Consider the following 5,282-nt stretch of genomic DNA (forward strand, 5'->3'; position numbering starts at 1 on the left):
ACGGGTGCCTGAAGGAGCCTTTCAGGCGCTCACAATGAGAAATAAAAATAACAGGAGAGATAGGTACCAGCAAAGTGAGAAGAAATTCCAGCCTACAAAGAGGGTCAATATAGCTCTTTATGAAAATAAGGATAAACGAAATAGGAAAGGGCACAATCAGTGGTGTAACCAGGGCATGGTGAGCGGGGCATGTGCCCTGGGCGCCGTGGCAGGCCCAGCAGAAGGGGGCGCCGCCGGCCAGGACACCATATCCCCCCCAACCACCACCCCACCCTTACCTCCATTGCTCCCGGGCTGAATATTGAACAAACAGGCATGTGTGCCTGTTGGTGCTGCTAGGGGACTGTAGGGGGACCTGCAGTCTTCCCATTCTTTCTATACTGTGAGCTGCCACTGGAGGTGACTGTGACAGGGTGATTATCCTTCCCTGGTGCTCTCTCTGCTCTGGACCAGCCAGGTAAGTATAATTTTTTTTTTTCAGGGATGGGAGGGGGGGATGGACTGCAGCGAGGGGGGGTCGGACTTCTGCAGGGGGGGTGACTTTCAATTGAAGTCAGTGATGTTTTACTTGGCTGGCTGCTATTGTGTGAAAGATGTGTGTGTATCTGTGTCAGTGTTTGTGTCAGTGTGTGTATGTATCAGTGTGTGACTGTGTGTGTATATGTGTCAGTGTGTATCTGTTTCAGTGTGTGTGTATATGTATATGTCAGTGTGCGTATGTATATGTCAATCTGTGTGTGTTGTTTTATTCATCTGATATTTTTTAATTTTTTGTTTTAAAAATTTATATATATATATATATATATATATATATGTAGTTATATATGTTTGGTTGAGAAAAACCTTGACTACAGTAGGTTTGCTAGCTCACCATAGGCAAATATACAGGATACAGGATATGGCATTTGCCAAAGAAAAATGGCACACTAAGTCTAACAATAACACAAAAATTATTCAGCAGACTCGCTGGTCCAGGACCACAAACAATAGTCACCCCTGTGCCTAGAAGCAGCACCACTACTTCAATGTCAGGCTTCAGTTTCAGGTGTCTGTATTTAATCAACAGCCTGCAAATGTCAAAATTAGATCTGGACATGCCTTTGCTCTGCTAAACCTGTGAGATCTGGATATTAATTTTTACATTCATGTCGAATTTTGCTCACCCTGACACAGGATATAGATAGTGTTAAAAAAAAATTGAAATATATAGACATAGAGATTCACACACCATTCATGTATGCAAAGTTATTAATGTGAACTTTTGTATGTAATTGTTTTAAAATAACATGTTTTTGTATCTTTATCTCATAGGATTACGACAACCCATACAAACCCCACCCTCCTTAGAAAACTCCCACCATTCCTTGACCTTCTTGACCATCGCGACCATCATCCTGGCCGCTCGCAATAGCTGTGGGAGGTCAGAAGGCCGCTCCAAAAATTTAAAAAACACCCTGATTCAGAGCGAGCGCTCTTTCAGAGCGTCCATCTCTGATTCAGGCCCATATTCCATTAGTTAAATGAATAGTACCTAAAATACATTTTAAAAATTATCTATCTATCCTATATGTACTTTACAAAAATAAAAAAATAAGGAAACAGATCAAATGTGCAATTATTCAATGATTGCATACGCATAATGTGTAATCAAAAATGGCACATCGAAACATCAGATGGGAACACAAGTTTATGATCGCAAGAGCTCGCAGTGTGACAGCTACTTCCATCTCTCTCAGAAATTGAGTGATTGCAAGCCGGGACAAGTAATGGTCTGGTGGGTGTTGCAGTCTGTGTGGGTGTTTCTTAGCTCTTGCGTTGCACTTTGCGAGCGTTTGCTTACTTTGCATATTTTCGCTCTTTACGGCTGTGTGCGTTCGCAGCTTAGCCTCCAGGTCTGAATCAGGATCCTTGCTCCATAGACAGGAAATGACAGTCTCATATACACTAATATGTATCAATAACAAGTAGGCTTGCCAGAAGCAAGGGTACATATTTTTCCTCCAGATTCTTTGCTATAAGTAGGGATGAGCAGTTCGGATTCTGTGGAATCCGTAACCCTCTGAACATCAGGCATCCGAGTCCACCCAAGCTGCAGCTTGGTGGTTCCCACCCAACTCGGATCCCACTTCGAGGCCGAATGTCATCCTTCCGACGTTGGATTCTCATTGTTTTCTATATAAGGCGCTGCGACCGGGACTTGGCGCCATTTCACTCACACGCTGCACACTGCTCTGCTGAGACTCGCAAGTGGCTGTATAGGGGGCACTGACTGCACGTTGATGTATGCTGCGCTATACTCTGCTGCATACTTGCCTACACTCCCGATTTGGGCAGGAGCCTCCCGAATATTTGGTGACACTCCCGCCCCTCCCCCCCATGGAAAAGCAGTCAAGCCTCCTGGCCAGCTGCCGACCCCTCAAGACCCCCCACAAATAACACAAACCCCCGCAGCGGGGGGACGATGACACAATTTGTTCTGAATTGCGTCATCATGACCTGGCCCCCTTCTTCACAATGTCAAAAATATTGGCATTGTGTAGCGGGTGCGGGGCCAAAATTACGCAATTCCGTGCCCATGCCCCTGTTCCACCCCCATTACCGGGTAGAATCCCAGTCCATGCACCCCTCTATCGCAATACACACCCCCTGCTTTTCTGACCTGGTTGCCCCATCCAGGAGGGGGCTGCCAGAATGTTGGCAAGCATGCTCTGCTGATTAAGTGGCTGTGTCCAGAGACTCACAAGTGGCTGTGCTGGTAAAGGGACTGTGTATAGGGAGCACACTGCATGCTGTGTTATACTCTGCTGATGAAGGTGGCTGTGTTCAGACTCACAAGTGGCTGTGCTGGTAAAGGGACTGTGTATAGGGAGCACACTGCATGCTGTGTTATACTCTGCTGATTAAGGTGGCTGAGTTCAGACTCACAAGAGGCTGTGCTGGTAAAGGGACTGTGTATAGGGAGCACACTGCATGCTGATGTATGCTGCACTATCCTCTGCTGATTAAAGTGGCTGTGTCCAGACTCAGAAGTGGCTCTGTGTACAAAAGAAAAAGTTTAAAAAAAAACAACTTTTTTTGTTTAGTGCTGTACTCCACTGTGTATACAAGCACCGTGACTCCTGGGCTGTACCCCACTCCTTGGGCTGTACCCCACTGTGCATACAAGCACTGTGACTGCTGGGCTTTACCCCACTCCTTGGGCTGTACCCCACTGTGTATACAAGTACTATGATTCCTTGTGCCATAGCTCACTGTATATACAAGCATTATGACTCCTTGGCCCGTAGTCCACTGCATGTTCATAGTACACAAGTACTGTGACAAGTTAACGCAAGCAAAGTTAAAAAAATTTATAAAAGTTAAATAAACTGTTTATTTGTGCTGTACACCACTGTGTATTGTATACAAGTACTGTGACTCTGCAGGCTGTAGCCCACTGTGTATACAAGCACTGTGACTCCTTGGACCGTAGCCCACTGTGTATACTAGCACTGTGACTCCTTGGGCCGTACCCTACTGTGTATACAAGCACTGTGACTCCTTGAGCCATACCCAACTGCGTATAAAAGTACTGTGACTCCTTGGGCTGTAGCCCACTGCATGTTCATAGCACACAAGTAGTGTGACAAGTTAATGCAATCAAAGTTAAAAAAAGTTTAAAAAAGAAAAAAAAACTGTTTATTTGTGCTATAACCCACTGTGTACTGTATACAAGTACTGTGACTCCTTGGGCTGTACCTCACTGTGTATACAAGCACTGTGACTCCTTGGGCCATAGCCCTCTGTGTATACAAGTGCCGTGACTCCTTGAGCCATAGCCCTCTGTGTATACAAGCACTGTGACCCCTTGGGCCATAGCCCTCTGTGTATACAAGCACCATGACTCCTTTGGCTGTAGCCCACTGCGTGTTCATAGCACACAAGTAGTGTGACAAGTTAATGCAATCAAAGTTAAAAAAAAGTTTAAAAAAGAAAAAAAAACTGTTTATTTGTGCTATAACCCACTGTGTACTGTATACAAGAACTGTGACTCTACAGGCCATAGCCCACTGTGTATACAAGCAGAATGATTCCTTGGGCCATACCCTACTGTGTATACAAGCATTGTGACTCCTTGGGCTGTACCACACTGCGTATACAAGTACTGTGACTCTGTAGGCCATACCCCACTTTATACACAAGCACTGTGACTCCTTGGGCCATAGCCCACTGTATATACAAGCACTGTGACTCCTTGGGTTGTAGCCAACTGCATGTTTATAGCACACAAGTACTGTGACAAGTTAACGCAAAAAAAGTTTTAAAAAGTACACAAAAATTATAAAAATAGACAAAAAACTGTTTATTTGTGATGTACCCCACTGTGTACTGTATACAAGTACTGTGACTCTGCAGGCCATAGCCCACTGTGTATACAAGGACTGTGACTCCTTGGGCTGTACCCCAATGTGTGTACAAGCACTGTGACTGTTGGCTGTACCCCACTGAGTATACAAGCATTGTGACTCCTTGGGCTGTAGCCCATGGTGTATAAAAGCACTGTGACTCCTTGGGCCATAGCCCACTGTGTATACAAGCACTGTGACTCCTTGGGCTGTAGCCCACTGCGCGTTCATAGCACACAAGTATTGTGACAAGTTAACGCTAGAAAAGTTAATAAAAAACTGTTTATTTGTGTTGTACTGTACTGTGACTCTGCAGGTCATAGCCCACTGTGTATACAAGCACTGCGACTCCTTGGGCTGTACCTCACTGTGTATACAATCACTGTGACTCCTTGGGCCGTAGCCCTCTGTGTATACAAGTGCCGTGACTCCTTGGGCCGTAGCCCTCTGTGTATACAAGCACTGTGACCCCTTGGGCCATAGCCCTCTGTGTATACAAGCACCATGACTCCTTTGGCCATAGCCTCTATGTATACAAGCTCTGTGACTCTTTGTGCCTTAGCCCTTTGTGTATAAAAGCACTGACTCCTTGGGCCGTAGCCCACACTGTATACAAGCACTGTGACTCCTTGGGCTGTAGCCCACTGCGTGTTCATAGTGCTCACAAAAGTGGCAGTCCCTGTCGCTGAAGTGCTTGGTTTGTTAAAGTGTGCATGTCCTTTTTAATATCCTTGGGCCATAGCCACTTTTGTGAACATACTCTGCTGATTAAAGTGGCTGTGTCCAGACTCACAAGTGGCTGTGTGTACAAAAAAAAAGTTTAAAAGAGTAAAAACAAAGCCCAAATGATGTAATTTTAGCATTTTTTGTAAATTTTTGTAAAAAATCCAAAATCAC

The sequence above is a fragment of the Taudactylus pleione genome, unplaced genomic scaffold, assembly GCF_031769625.1.
Source record: "Taudactylus pleione unplaced genomic scaffold, aTauple2 ptg001339l, whole genome shotgun sequence".
NCBI classification, from domain to species: domain Eukaryota; kingdom Metazoa; phylum Chordata; class Amphibia; order Anura; family Myobatrachidae; genus Taudactylus; species Taudactylus pleione.